Source organism: Xenopus laevis, chromosome 7L (genome assembly GCF_017654675.1).
Source record: "Xenopus laevis strain J_2021 chromosome 7L, Xenopus_laevis_v10.1, whole genome shotgun sequence".
Taxonomy (NCBI): domain Eukaryota; kingdom Metazoa; phylum Chordata; class Amphibia; order Anura; family Pipidae; genus Xenopus; species Xenopus laevis.
This window is the reverse complement of record NC_054383.1, coordinates 76,043,144-76,059,653: the sequence shown is the minus strand read 5'-3', so window position 1 is coordinate 76,059,653 and position 16,510 is coordinate 76,043,144.

The window sequence follows — 16,510 nt, the reverse complement described above, 5'->3', positions numbered from 1 at the left end:
TTTCCTGCATAAAACAACATTCTAATATATTGTAATTCACACCTCTTCCAGGCGCCAGTCTGCAGGATTCACAGCTCATTTCAAAAACGACATGTCCTTACCAAGAGGGTCAGAGGATAACGTCTGACACTTTAACCATTTATAAATTGGACAGGGAGACTGTAAAAATGATTATTATGAAAATAATGCATTCGTATTTCTATGTATCAGTTGTCAATAGTAACTGCAATTAAACTATAGTAATTTTTATTTACAATAGAAAGGAATAATTATACCATTCAATGGTATAAATGGGACACAAGCTGATAAGGAAAAACAGGCGATAGTGGGTGACAGGCTGGGTTGATCAAGGGCAAAGAAGTTACGCAACTAATGCCATTGTTATATAAACAAATAGTCCAAGAATATGGCTGCACCCAATGCTCGATTGAATCCCCATAGGTAGGGAACATTCCTCTAAACACATTTTATATAATTATTAGCAGTTAAGAAAACATAACATCATCACAGAATTACATTCAGTCTGTTTATGGGTGATGGCACACCATACACTTTGCGGCCTGTGTTAAAGGTGTTGTCTTTAGTTAACTTTTAACTTGGAGTTAACTTTTAGTATGTTAAAGGGGCTGTCCACCTTTGAGTTAGCTTTTAGTATGATGCACAGAGTAATATTCTGAGACTATTTACAATAGGCTTTAATGTTTTATTATTTGTGGTCTTTGAGTTATTTAGCTTTTTATTCAGCAGCTCTCCAGTTTGCAATTTCAGTAATCTGGTTGCTAGGGTCCAAGTTACCCTAGTAACCACGCATTGATTTAAACAAGAGACTAGAATATTCATAGGAGCAGGCCTAAATAGAAAGATGAGTAATAAAAAGTGGCAATAACAATAAATGTGTAGGCTTACAAAGCATCAAGCTAACCTTTCGATCAAACCATAATGTTTTTTTTCTCCACATCTTTCCTTGCTTACAAGGGGAATATACTGACAGATACAGTTAGGCCCATAAATATTTGGACAGAGATAACTTTTTTCTAATTTTGGTTCTGTACATTACCACAATGTATTTTAAATGAAACAACTCAGATGCAGTTGAACTGCAGACTTTCAGATTAATTCAGAAGGTTGAACAAAAAGATTGCAATTAAAATGTGAGGAACTAAAGCATTTTTTAACACAATCACTTCATTTCAGGGGCTCAAAAGCAATTGGACAATTGACTCAAAGGCTATTTCATGGGCAGGTGTGGGCAATTCCTTCATTATTTCATTATCAATGAAGCCATGGGGTTGATTTGAGGGGAGGGTGCTTATATGTGGAAGATTTTGCTGTGAACAGACAACATGCGGTCAAAGGAGCTCTCCATGCAGGTGAAACAAGCCATCCTTAAGCTGCATAAACACAAAAAACCCAACTGATAAATTGCTACAATATTAGGAGTGGCAAAATCTATAGTTTGGTAAATCCTGAAAAAGAAAGAAAAAAGCACTGGTGAACTCAGCAACGCAAAAAGACCAGGACGTCCACAGATGACAACAGTGGTGGATGATCGCAGAATCATTTCCATGGTGAAGAGAAACCCCTTCACAACAGTCAAACAAGTGAACAACACTATCCAGGAGGTAGGTGTATCGATATCTAAGTCTACCATAGAGAAGACTGCATGAACGTAAATACAGGGGGTTGCACTGCAAGGTGCAAGCCACTCATAGGCCTCAAGAATAGAAAGGCTAGATTGGACTTTGCTAAAAATACATTTAAAAAAGCCAGCCCAGTTCTGGAAAAAACATTCTTTGGACAAATGAAACCTAAGATCAACCTCTACTAGAATGATGGCAAGAAAAAAGTATGGAGAAGGCGTGGAACAGCTCATGATCCAAAGCATACCACATCATCTATAAGACATGGCGGAGGCAGTGTGTTGGCTTGGGCGTGCATGGCTGCCAGTGGCACTGGGACACTAGTGTTTATCCATGATGTGACACAGGACAGAAGCAGCCGAATGAATTCTGAGCTGTTCAGAGACATACTATCTGCTCAAATCCAGCTAAATGCAGTCAAATTGATTGGGAGGCGTTTAATAATGACCCAAAACATACAGCCAAAGCAACCCAGGAGTTCATTAAAGCAAAGAAGTGGAATATTCTTGAATGGCCAAGTCAGTCACCTTATCTGAACCCAATTGAGCTGCATTTCACTTGTTGAAGACTAAACTTTGAACAGAAAGGCCCACAAACAAACAGAAACTGAAAGCCACTACAGTAAAGGCCTGGCAGAGCATTAAAAAGAGGGAAACCCAGAATCTGGTGATGTCCATGAGTTCAAGACTTCAGACTGTCATTGCCAACAAAGGGGTTTCAACCAAGTATTAGAAATGAACATTTTATTTTCAGTTTTTTAATTTGTCCAATTACTTTTGATCCCCTGAAATTAAGTGATTGTGTTAAAAAAAGACTTTAGTTCCTCACATTTTTATGCAATCTTTTTGTTCAATCCACTGAATTAAAGAGGAAAGTCTGCAGTTCAACTGCATCTGAGTTGCATTTAAAATTCATTGTGGTAATGTACAGAACCAGAATTAGAAAAAAAAGTTGTCTCTGTCCAAAGATTTATGGGCCTAACTGTATACTGTATTTGCCAAGTGACATTTTAACAACAGTCCATTTTCCTTGTGTGTTTTACTCTATTAAAAGTCTTTACCAGTTAATATGTTTCAGAGATGCCTTTATCCTGACAAAGTTCAGCAGTATCTAACGACACTAAATTGAATGTTAATCACTCCCTTATACAGCTGTTATGCATTATATATTATGATTCTGCCTCACTAGTTCTGTGGGTGAGCTGTACAATTGTGTAGCAACTGTCATGTATTTTTATTAAAGCATACAATCAGTCCCTAAAATGCAAAAATGTACTTTTCTTTTATTATTAATTAATGTTAATGCAAGACAATTATCTGATACCAAAATGATGAATATTAGATTAGGAAGTCAGCCTTTTTCTTTTTTGCTAGCTTTAGTGTCTATGATTAAAGGGTGTTCCCAAATGTAACAATAAACAGTGGTTTTTATTTTATGACGAAGTGTGCCCTACATTTTTCTTTTTTTTCCTTTGATCCAAAGGACACAGAGGCAGATTTACAAATTATAAAACTGGGATTCCCAGAAGTTATTACCAGTTTCCAGAGAGTCAGAAAAGTGTTTAACAAACTCATTTATCAAAGCAGGTGCTGCTTTGTTCAGGTTTTCAGAATCTCATTCTAACATTTAGGCCTTCCCGCTTGTAACTCTAGCCCCATAGTATTTAGAGTTACAACTACTACAATTACTGCTGCCTTAGGCTAGAGCCACACAGGGGCTGAAATCAGCAAGCCAACATTTGCTGGCTGATTTTAGCCCTACCGCGGCAGTAGCTTCCTCTCTTTTCCGCACTCAATCAGCTTGACTCAGCTCTGTGCCAACAGACTCGGTGGGTCTATTTGCAACAAGCCAATTCAATGCGGAAACAAAATGAGGCTATTGCCCGCGGTAGGGCTGAAATCAGCCGCAGTTTTCGGTTAGCTGATTTTGGCCCCTGTGTGGCCATAGCCTTACAGGACTGGAATCCTAGCTTCAACTCCAGTCAGGGCACTGTCAAATAGTTTGTCCATATAGTGTGTGTGAATGTGATAGGTACCTTAAATTGTGAACTCCACTGGGCAGCACTAATGTGAATGATGCATAATAAGTAACTTTTGTAAAGTGCTGTAGAATATGTTGGCACAATATAAAATAAATAATATAATGCATTTGTTTAAATTAGCCAAGCCTCCCTGTCTTTTTCACTCGAATTGTTTTTTAGTAGTAGAAATATACGCCATGATCTACAATGTACATTTTGGGGTCTCTACATGCCAATGGGCAAATTGTTTGGTGGACCCCTGGCATTCATTTTTAGGATGGTCTAGCTTGGTACATAATAGGAGATAAGATACTGGAAAGTAGAAGCTTTGATGTGATTTTCAGGCATATAATAAACCAAAAGTCCTCCCTAAGAAATGCCCCTACAATGAAAGAGCACAACATGTTCAAAACATTCATGAAATGCAAAATTCTGCTGGCACTTAGAGGGATAAAGCTGTAACAGTTGCAGTAAAAAGCAGTATTTTTTTCCAGGTCACTGTTAATACTTTTATACTAAGTGTTCCTTTAACCCCAAACTAGCAATGAAAAAAACAACAGCCTCCTCACCACTACAACACTCCATCTGCCAGCACAGAAAAAGAAATATCTTTACCACAAAACCATCTCAAACATAATAGCTAAAACATACTACACACAACTAAAACCTGACAGTGTTCGAACACCTGTTTGGGTAATAGTTTTATTTCTATTATAAGAGAAATGCACCTTTCTTTGTTGTACTGTGTCACTTATAATTTATATAAATACCAAACAAGCATATTGATGGCATTTTAACTAGTTGGTATATTGGTGGTCACAAACTGAATGAAAACACATAGAGACAAATGAAACCTAGGTTAACTTGTTTGTTTGTCTATCTGATCTCTGTCTGTTCAATGTGTGACCTCAGATTCAATCAGTGATAATGTGATTATATATAAATGCCCTGATGCTCTTAATAATTAATAGTGTCCAAAGTGAGGTCATATTTCCATGCATCTGCCAGGAGCACTAGAAACCTTTTGTTTGCATGTTGCTCACTGGTGATGGACTATATCTCAAATTACTCATGTTGTGTAAAATGAGAAAACCCATCCCCATATGCCTTTCAAAAAATAGCAGAAAATGATTTATGCATGCATACCATAACACTAGAGTGAAGGAACCATGCAGTGCTTTCTATGCATGGATAGTAACTACACACTAACATTTTCCCCATATCCCATTTATTAACTCAATTTGGACTCAATATGGTTAGATGTGCATAGCTGTGTAACAGAAAAAAAGTTGCCCACAAGGTACAGGTATGGAATATCGAATTCGAAGGATTTACCGCAAATCCTACGATCGATTAGGATTAGTAAATGTGTCCCCAAGTGTTTTGTGCTTTAGTTGCAGTTTGTCAAAGGCTAGTACAACATACAAACAAAACCATTTGCATTGGAAAACCAATGATAGTCAGACAAAGTTACAGCCAATTAGAAGCATTCACATAGGAAACTGCACACCAATCACAGGTATAAAAAAAAAACAAAAACCTGAATCAGTTAACATTAATAAGAGAATACCATCTTAAACATCTGATTTTCAAACTTGTTGCTGAAACACTAAATGTCAGGTACGTTTCAGGTTGTTCGTTTTTAAGTTATTGAATTTTGACATTTGATTCTAAGGCCCCTCTTTAATTTATTAAAGTGACCCTGAAGTGCCTGGAGTACGCATAGCAATGGCAGGAGGACCTTTACTCTTTATGAGCAAAAGCATGTCTTTGTTTACAATAGGCACAGCATTTCTTATAGAATCCTATGGGAAGATGTGACTGTTAAGTGACTGCTGCTGTTTTACAGTGTTTTTCTGTTGATTATTGTCAATAAGTAAAATTAAGGTTTTTTTTATTTTAATTAAACAGAATTAATCACAGAAAAGTGGTTCCTGAGAAAGAAAGAACAATGTAATATAGTACTAGAAAAAGAATTCCTTGCCACTTATGCATAAAGCATAACCAGAAAACCAGGGGTCCCCAACCTTTTTTTTTTTTTACCAGTGAGCCACATTCAAATGTAAAAAAAGAGACGGGGAGCAACACCAGCATGCAAAAAGTCCTTGGGGATGCCAAATAAAGGCTGTGATTGGCTATTTGGCAGCCCCTATATGGGCTGGCAGCCTACAGGAGGCTCTGTTTGTCAGTACAACTGGTTTGCAATCAAAAACTGCCTCCAAGCCAGAAATTCAAAAATAAGCACCTGCTTTGCAGCTACTAGAAGCAATATCCAAGTGGTTGTTGAGCTTGCGAGCCACTAGGGGATCACTGACCTAGACCCTGGGTGACAGGCATATTGAAACAGTGCCTCTTTTATTCTCTAATAGTCATCTATTTTTTGTGTTCAATATTTCAACAATATTTGGACATTTTTGTAAAAATGGTAAATAAAAGACAGAGACTAAGCAGTATAGCTAGCGCCAAAGTCTGGGCATTGTTATTAGAATTCTATCAAGTTTTTTGACAAAAGGCAATCATGGTACTGGTATGGGATCCGTTATCTGGAAACCCGTTATCCAGAGTCCCGGAAAGCCTGTCTCCCATAGACTCCATTTTATCCAAATTTTTAAAAATGATTTCTTTTTTCTCTGTAATAATAAAACATTACATTGTATTTGATCCCAACTAAGATATAACCAATTCTTACTGGAAGCAAAACCAGTCTATTGTTTTTTTAATAATTACATGATTTTCTAATAGACTTTTGGTATGAAGATCCAAATTACAGAAAACCCTAGGCCCCAAGCATTCTGGATAACAGGTCCCATACCTATATAATAAAATAGCTGAGACCAATAGAATTTGCCATTCTATATGAATGTTTACAGCATTTGGGAACTTGGATATGAAAATACTATAAGTTTACCGAACAGCAGTTTTTTTTAATAAAAATTGCAATATTGTTACTCCCAGCACACCAAGAAAACAATAAACACTACCATTTAAATAATAAACAAAGTTACATAATTTGCACAGTGCAGAGTGGATGCTTGAGCTCCTTGTTGATATTTCTGGTTCCTTTGCAGTACAGTATCACATTTACTTAAAACTTTAATGAGAAGTAACACTTTAGAACTCTATCCCTTGATCTTGTTCTTCACCTAATATAGTGTTATCGAACCACCTGCCATTTAGGTAAGAATTTGAGAGCGTGCCACTCTTTACTCCATTGAGTATAATTATTTCTTGATTCTATTATTCTCTATTGTTTCTTGATTCTATTATTCTCTGTTACAAAAAATACATGATACAAATTCATTCTTCTAAACTCCAGTATTTACAAGACGTTATCAGTTTTTAAGTATTGTAGTAATGTAGAATGCTGATCATTTTTTTTAGATATTTATACCGTAGTAGTGCCTTGACACAAATTCTAAAGCAGTAGAAAGATGTAAAGATAAAAAACTAATGTTATTGGTGTTCTCTAATGTTACCATTATGTGTTTGCTATAAATACATCAATTTGCCTTTTTTTTTTAAAGTGGATACTTTTCAGCAATTATTACCACCTTTATAATAAATATATGTGCCAGCATAAAACAAGGGTCTAATACCTTAATACTCCTTCGAAAAGCTTTCCTACCATTGATGTCAGACTAGCCAGCCTATAGTTTTGAGGCTGTGAACAGGATCCCTTTTCAGCAATTATTGCTACCTTTACTGTAACACATTATATCGGTTACATTTTGGAAATATATCAGGGTTAACATTGATCTTCATTGGCTATTAATTAGGAGATCCTCATGGAGATTGTGTATGGTTCTGAAATGATATGGTTCTGAAATGAAGCAAGACATTTATCCATTTTCTATATTTATTATTGATCTGTGTAAACAACTGGATATAGTTTAGTCCCCCTTTCTTTAATTTGTTTTGGCTCATTTTGTAATTCCATATAAATTTCTCACTGCCAAGGGTGGAGGTGGGATGATAAATAATCTAGACTTAGTATAGATAAAGGGAGGTTATACCTGACTGTTATGTTTTTTATATGGCTGATAAAAGACTATTTCAACCTGGTCTTATCAAACTGGTTCTCCCCTGACAAATTTATCCCTGACCTGGAGGAGTCTCTAAAGTGTTTTGATGGAACTAGCATGTAAACCAGAATGTCATTTTTGGCCAGACTTAGCTTTTGTATCAGGCACTTTGTCCTAAGATCTACAATAATTACATTCTATTTTCACACCAACCATAAATCTATGACCACAACGAGTTGTTTATTGGTGCAAAAATGTATACTCGTGTCTTTCTGTGCAGAAATCCGATGTCTGCACACAAGCTGACCCAGTGCCTGCTAGTGAAGAAGAGCAGATTGGCTGTTTATGAAAGCCGACAAACAGTTGTGTAACTTAACTAGCCTAACTAGTTTAGCCCAAAGTTATGTGCCTGCATAGGCCTGATAAACTAGTCCCACTCATCCATGCTACAAATCATTTTCACATAGCTTGGTTGCCATTCTAGACCTTCAGATTTTTTGTAAAAAGCTAAAGAATCCCTTGTCCAGAAACACATTACTAAGAAAGCTCTAAAGTAGGGATGCACTGAATCCACTATTTTGGATTCGTCCGAACCCCAGAATCCTGAACCAAATCCTGGATTTGGTGCATCCCTACTCTAAAGTAAAGGAAGTCCATTTACCACAGAGTACATTTTAAACAAATAATTCTAATTTTAAAAAATGATTTCCTTTTTCTCTTTAATAATAAAACAGTACCATGTACTTGATAACTAAGCTGCATGAATCCATATTAGTGTTAAAACAATCTTATTGGATTTATTTAACGTTCAAATGATTTAGTAGACTTGAGGTATGGTGATCCAGATTATGGAAATATATCCAGAAAATAGCAGGTCCTAAGTATTTTGGAGAATACATCCTGTACCTGTATTAATATGGTCAGATTTTAATGGCTGCATTTAGTAGATATAATAGTCCATTGAAATCACACTGACCAAGTGGCCTGCCTGATTTCACTCCTATATACAAAAAGGATCACTGTTAGCAGATAGGATAAATATATTTCACTTTTTAGAGCCACTGCATCGATATGCCCTTTGTGTCACTCTAAAATAATTCAATTGTTGCCATTCACTCTATGGCCACCTCTAAATCACCGGATCTCGATGGGTTACCTAGCGAATGGTATAAGGCCCTAGGGGAAGAGATTATAGGCACTCTTCACACTAATCTAACTCAATCCTATGAGCAAGATCAACTTCCACAGTCTTTTTATTCAGCGTTAATTGTGTTGATACATAAGGAGGGCAAAGATCCAGAACTTTGTGCCTCATATCGGCCAATATCTCTTTTAAATGCTGATGCAAAAATTTTGGCTAAGGTGCTGGCTACTCGATTATCTTCAGTGATTTCCCTGTTGGTTCATCCAGATCAGACGGGCTTTATGCCAGGCCGTTCAACTGATGTTAACCTAAGGAGACTTTATTTTAACCTACAGGTACCCCATGACAATGCAGGCTCAAGGATAGCAGTGGCCTTAGATTCGGAGAAGTCATTCGATTCGATCGAATGGGATTACTTGTGGGAGGTCCTTAGGAAGTTTGGGATAGGGGATCCGTTCATCAAATGGATACGACTATTATATAAGCATCCTAGGGCACAAATCAAGGTAAATGAAGTAATCACGCCTCCATTTCAGTTACAAAGAGGCACATGCCAAGGTTGCCCACTCTCCCCGATGCTATTTGCATTGGCGATTGAACCCCTTGCGTTAATGGTGCGGGATACCCCTCTGATTAAAGGGTTAAGGTATGGCAACATAGTGAAAAAAATATCATTGTATGCTGACGATGTATTGTTGTATCTGGAAGATCCTGGCCCTTCGCTACAGACAGTCCTAAGGATCTTTAACTCCTTCACCACCTTTGCGGGATTACGTATAAATTGGGCTAAATCCACTATTTTCCCCATAGATCCGGTGAATTACCCTGGTCCACTAGCGGACACCCGATTACAATATGTGGAGTCCTTCAAATACCTAGGCATTCATATTCATTCATAGTCAGACCAATTCATACCTATGAATGTTACCCCTATCACTCAAAAACTTAAATTGGCCCTCTCGGTTTGGGGATCACTGCCACTGACATTGTGGGGGAGGGTCAATTTGATTAAAATGGTTTACTTACCCAAATATCTATATGTGATCCATAACAGTCCAATCCCACTACCCAGGGAGATCTGTAAAGGAATCCAGTCCTTGATTACTCCATTTTTGTGGCACAATAAGGTGCCACGGGTATCCTCTAAGGCTCTGAACGTGCCCTATGATAAGGGAGGCCTTGGGTTACCTAACTTCCTTTACTATTACCTAGCATCGCAAATAGTCTATATTCATTGGTGGCTTACGCAAGATCTAGATAATCCTGTCTTACTTCAGGCTCATTGGGTAGGCTCGCTAGAGGCATTATGGAACTGTCCCCTTCGAAAATTGAAAGACTACCCAACTCTGCCCCCTTGTATGCTGGCACCTTACCAAGCTTGGCAAAAGGCTATGTAATTGATCGGTGTTAAGTCTCCACTCGAGTCCCCATATCTCCCATTGTGGAATAACTCCTATTTGCCACATTTCTACAGGGCTGAAGCTGTCGACTACTGGGCCCCCAAGAAGCTTAAGTATTTAGGAGACTTAATGGTGGACAGTCTTTTTGTGGACAAACTTAAATTAGAACAGAATTTAGCCATCCCTACGATTCCCATGTTTCATTATCTCTAACTGAGACATATGTACCACTCACAATTTAAGGGAATGTCAGGGAACCTATCAGAACTGGCAATACACCCTCCTAAAATGGTCTTGTATGTATACACTAACCTTCTGCTTACAATACCTCCCCCATTTGGGAGAGCATATGACACATGGAAAATAGATCTGCCAACCCTTACTAGCGACCAATGGGAGGAAGGGACAGGGCACTTATATAGCTTTTTGATCTCAGCCAGGGATAGGTTAATCCAGCACAAGTTTCTTCTACGTACCTACCTTACTCCTAACAGATTAGCTCGAATGGGTAGGTTGGCGGAGCCGAGATGCCCAAGATGTCGTATGAAGGATGGTTCCTTCTGGCACATGGTATGGACCTGTCCGACAATAGTAGCCTACTGGAAGGAAGTGTGTGTATATATTCTAGAAGTCCTAGAGGTACCTAACGTATATACCCCTGAAAGCTGCCTGTTAGGGATAGTACAGGATCTACTGCCAGCTGCCCATGTTAGACTAACTGTGAGGACATTACTATTCTATGCAAAAAAAAATGCTGGTGATGCACTGGATCTCCCCAGACCCTCCTGTTAAGAAAGAGTGGATAAAATATGTTAACAACATGCTTCCGTTAATAAAACTCACTTATGAAGCTCAGGGGTGTCTGGGTAAATTTCAGAAGGTGTGGGACTTGTGGTGTGATATTCACTTAGGTGCTACTTTGCATTGATATACTGTAACTTACTGTACATTTGATTGTATGCTATTTATGATATGATGTTATTGTACCTTCCTTTCTTTGACTTTTCCCCTCCCTCCCTTTTTGCTTTCTGTATCCCTAATTTTTTTGAAACTCGGTAAAAAGGAAACCTGTTAATGTCCACCTGGAAAGCTCTATACCTAGCAAAAAAGAAAGTCCAACTCATCTTTGAAACTATGAGGCTTGTGAGAATTAAGTAATATGGTCGTTCATATAATGTTTATTATCCTTTAATTCCACAGACAGGACATTTGATTCTCTGCTAGTTCCGCTGTTCCTATAGCTCTGTTAATCATTTTAGTAAGCTTCTCCTTGTGTAACTTTGCATCCATTCTGGAGCCAGCCTCTTTACTAACAGGGTAGATTTCTTGATTTAAATACAGAAAGCACTCCATGTCAGAATTCTTCTATTTGGTCTCCATCAAATTCTTCTCCATCATTTACTGCCAATGTCTCTGCTAGTTGTTTTGCACATATCAAACTCCCCCCATTGTCTGTCTGGTTTTGATCACTTTCCTTGCAACCACCAAGAAGTTCCACCATTTACCTGTCATCAGCTTCACTTTTGGCTTCTCCAAACTCACTGCAATTTGCCATTGTCAGCCAAACCCATAGCTCCTGGAGCAGTGAAAAGTGGCTTGGGAGCAGATATCACACCTCCGGTCTTATAGCAAAACTTCAGAACAACTAGCACCCTGAACCTGCTTGTCAGACTCCACTGCCGTCCTGCTCAACTCCAAGCACCCTGGATACAAACTTCTGCCTTTTACGGCCTTTCAAATCAGACTCTGGGTTGAACCCCTGAGCTTCTTATCCACGTGTTAACCTACATCTGTCTCTCTTCTTTCTTTTTTCCTGCAGGAGGTGCTCCCTTTTCCAAAAAGACGTGGGTTCGCACTTTCATATCACTAACTGACAGAAATGGACTCTACATGCAAGATTTGTGCCGAAATCAGATACTTTGTAAGATATTGTTGTGCTAGGCTTAGTTATACGAGTTACCACCTAATTTACTTGCTAGGAAAGGGTGCCTGTTCCCTAGACCTAGCTGTCAATCAAAATCTGACTCCTACATGAAGAGACAAATGCAGAGAGGATCGTGAAGAGAAACGTGACTATTTCAGAAACAGTACAGAATTTTAAATTATATGTAGAAAATGTCTTATTTTAGTATGATGAAGCTTATATTACATTTTCATTTATTAATGATTCCATTTTAAAGGCATCTTAAAGGAATTGTCTAGTATAAAAATTAAAATTGGATAAATATAGGCTGTGCAAAATAAATGTTTATAATATAGTTAGAAAAAAAATGTAATGTATAAAGGCTGGAGTAACTGGATGACTAACATAATAGCCAGAACACTACTTCCTGCTTTTCACCACGCTTGGTTTTCACTGATTGGTTACCAGGCACTAACCAATCAGTGACTTGAGGGGGGGCACATGGGTCATAACCGTTTGCTTTTAACAAGCATGCTGAGGATCAATTGCAAACTCACTGAACAGTTATGTCCCATGTGGCCCCCCTTCAAGCCGCTAACTCAAGAGTTTGAGAGCTGAAAAACAGGGAGTAGTGTTCTGTTAAGACATCCAGTCACTTCAGCCTTTATACATTACATTTTTGGCCAACTAACCAGATTAGAATTTTTTATTTTACACAATCTATTTACCCGGTTTTTATTTATTTTTTTTCCAAAATTGTTTTTGAAAGTCCAGCACATCTAACAAAGGATTTCACTTTTGTAAAGGTACAGTTGTTATTAGAAATGGTATATAAGTGCATAACTAATAAAAATTATGACGGGGTGGCGGTGTTCACACCCTTTTTTTCCTTGTTACACTGAACTGTTCCTTTAAATGTGACCCGTTGCCCTAAGCAATAATTCCAAATTGTTTTCTATCACGTTAGGCAAGCAAATAAACAACTTACAATAATTTTACTTACTAAAATGGGCCTCTGCTACACAATTATAAACAGAAAGAATGGAAGGGAATGATGGCTATAGGTAGTGCAGAATGGAAAGCAATAGTGATTACTATACCTGAGGTAGGAGGGAGGAAAGGCAAATTATGATTGACCGATGAGTTTAAAAATACGACAAGACAAGATCTGGATTCAGACTTCCATTTTGACCATTCTTACTGCTTCCGTCCCTTTGAAGCAATATAATTCAATAGAGAAGTAATTCTAAGAACTGGTCAGACACAGGTCAACTGCTGCAAATCAAGGGTGCTTTTATCACACACACACACTACATGTTTCGAGCACAAGCTCTTTTTCAAGTATAACCAAATCCACATTGTAACAAACTAAATAGGTCCTCCCACCAATTAGTGATGTCAGGTGGCCACTGCTTTGGAGACACCTTTCTTCTAAACCTAGATGCCCATTAAAAGTAAAAGAGATTTCAGAAAGTTAATTTAAGTCCAATAGTGTAAATCCCATTCAGAGATAATTCGTGTTAGTCCTTATATAAGGATATAGTCCAAAAAAACAAAAAAAAACAAACAGTAATGTCTCTTTGTAAGTGAACACATGAAAAGGACACCTTACCCTGGCAGCAGTGCCACCTGACATCACTTATAGGTGAGAGGACCTATTTCGTTAAATAGTTTGTTACAATGTGAATTTGGTTACTATGTGGATTTGGTTACACTTGAAAAAGAGCTTGTGCTCGAATCATGTAGTGTGTTTATAAAAGCACCCTTGATTTGCAGCAGTTGACCTGCGTCTGACCAGTTCTTACAATTACTCCTCTATTGATGGATTATTGATATAATTTTAATTTGAAAAGGACTTCAATTGTTTGTCTGGATGAGAGTCCCTTTTAAAATTGATCTCTGGTTGTTTTAGGATGCTTCTCCACCTATTAGACCTCCTGATTACACCAAGGTTTCTCTTTCGCTGCTCCTTCAGACAATCCGCTTTAAATCAATATAAAATACGGAATTCTAATCAACACTTCTGAAAAGGATCACGTTTTCTTGGATATAGAAGCCAATAAACCAAAGCACAGACTATATCTGAAGACACCCAAGGACCAACCCCTATTTTCAAATTACCATACCTCAATCATTACTAGACTGTACTAGACAAGTATAAAAACAAAAAAAACATTCCAGTGATGAAGGGTTCAGGGAAAATTAAAAAAAGGAAGGAATGAAAGGAGTAAGTGCCAGTGGAAAGAAAACAAAAAATTACTTATGTATAAACTTAAAGGGGTTGTTGACCTTTCATTAACTTTTAGCTTGACATAGAGAGAGTTATATTCAGACAATGTGTTAGTTTTCATTTTTATCATTTGTGGTTTGAGTTTATTTAGCAGCTCTCCAGTTGCTAATGTCCAAATTATCCTAGCAACTAGGCATTGATTTGAATAAGAGACTGGAATTTAAACAGGAGGACCTGAATAGAAAGACTAGTAAAAAAAATAATACATTTGTTGTCTTACAGAGCATTTGTTTTTAGATGGGGTCAGTGCCACCTTTTGAAATCTGGAAAGAGTCAGAAGAAGCCAATTAATTCAAAAACTATAAAAAAAAAAAAGAAAACATGAAATCCAAATGAAGAGTTGCTTAGAATTAGCCATTCTTGAATATACTAAAAGTTTACTTAAAGGTGAACCACTGCTTTAACGTGTCCCATCTCACCCTACATTATCATGCCAACTTGAGGAGCCTTCATTCCTAACTAAAGCTTGATGCAATGTAATTGAATTGAAATATGTACTTTAATAAATTCCTTATGAGGGGCCTTTGGTAGAAAATTCTAAGTCTACATCACATTGGTAATGTTTACTTAACTAATTTAAGGCAAACACTATTGTGATACAAATAAAGTAAGTCTTTACAATGGGAAATTGATAAGGTTAGTGCCATAATTCTTTAATATTAGTAACACAACATTAATATTATCTGACTTTATATGGCAAACTGTTGAATTCAATCAGGTAACCAGTATATGGTCATTCTACAGCACCATCTTGTGGCAGAAAATGAGGATGACTAATGGTAAAAGACTAATGGGGTGTTTTGTTAGCTCAAAAGTTCTCACGTCAGCGACCAAGATTTTCAATGTTTGCATCCTTTTGACCTATTTGAGACCTCAATGACTTCCTCTCAAACAAATGGATTGTGCACTTCTGATGTTATTCAGTCTGGTTTTGACTTCCTGGTCTGTCCGTTGCCTCTTTTTAAATAAATCATGCACAAAACCACCGCCAGCACTATACAGTGCTGCTTTTACCCGACAGCCATTTCCACTCTGACATAATCAGTAACAAGGACATCTGGAAACAGGACCTGTATGCTGTTCATGCAATGCAGGTTTACACAGCACAAAATACTTTGATAAAAAGTTCTGCTGGGGTTAAGCACTGTAATGGTTAAACTGAGCTCAGGAGAGGTGGTTAGGAGAAGAAAAATCGGATCAGACAGCTAGAGTTTCTATGGGAACCAGCAATGCTGCCTCTTCACTGGCTGTTAAGAATAATAGAGAATGTGTTTAGTAATCGGAGCATGCTCATGAGTCAGCCAAAGCAAATTCCTGAGGGAGGGGGCAGAGTGTGTTAGAGGAGTAGACTGATTTCTAAGTAATTAAGGGGATGCAGCAGCCATACTTTTTAACCTTTTAATAACCAGTGGCAGGTATCTAACGATTTCAAAGAGGTCGGTCCACAGATTACATGTTTGTGGGGAGGGTTTACATGTGCTTTAAGAAGGCAGATCAATACATTTTACGGCTTCTAATAAACACAATGACTATGGCTTTACACAAATGGTTCCATCAAAATATTTAGAATACTGTTCATAAGCAAAGCCTAATAACTGCATATCAAAAATGTAAATAGTTCCAAAAAATAAAATTAAGGCAAATTGTCTTAGAACAGTATTGTTCATTTTAGTTTGAACACTTTAAATACTCTGCCACATGGTATGACAAAACCTTATGAATTTCATTTATACTGACTGCAAACTAAATGCCAAGCGATTTTGTTCAGCCCACGACTGCAGCTAAACCCTTAACTGCAGTTTTTGCCAAAGGACAATTCTTTTCTACAAGGTGCAATGATAAAATAACATTTTTAAAAATAAATAAATCTAAAATTAAGTCAATGCTGCACTCTCATTTTACCCATGGGAATAAAATCTGAACAGATGCAGATCCTCACATATATCCAAAGAAAAAACAAACAGTTACAGAATCACACAAATTTATAATGTCCGTTGCATCCAAGTTTTAGGGTTATAGCACAAGTAGAACACTGCATGTACCATAGCCCAAACAAAAGGCTCTTTTAGGTTCATATCAACTGACAAGCTC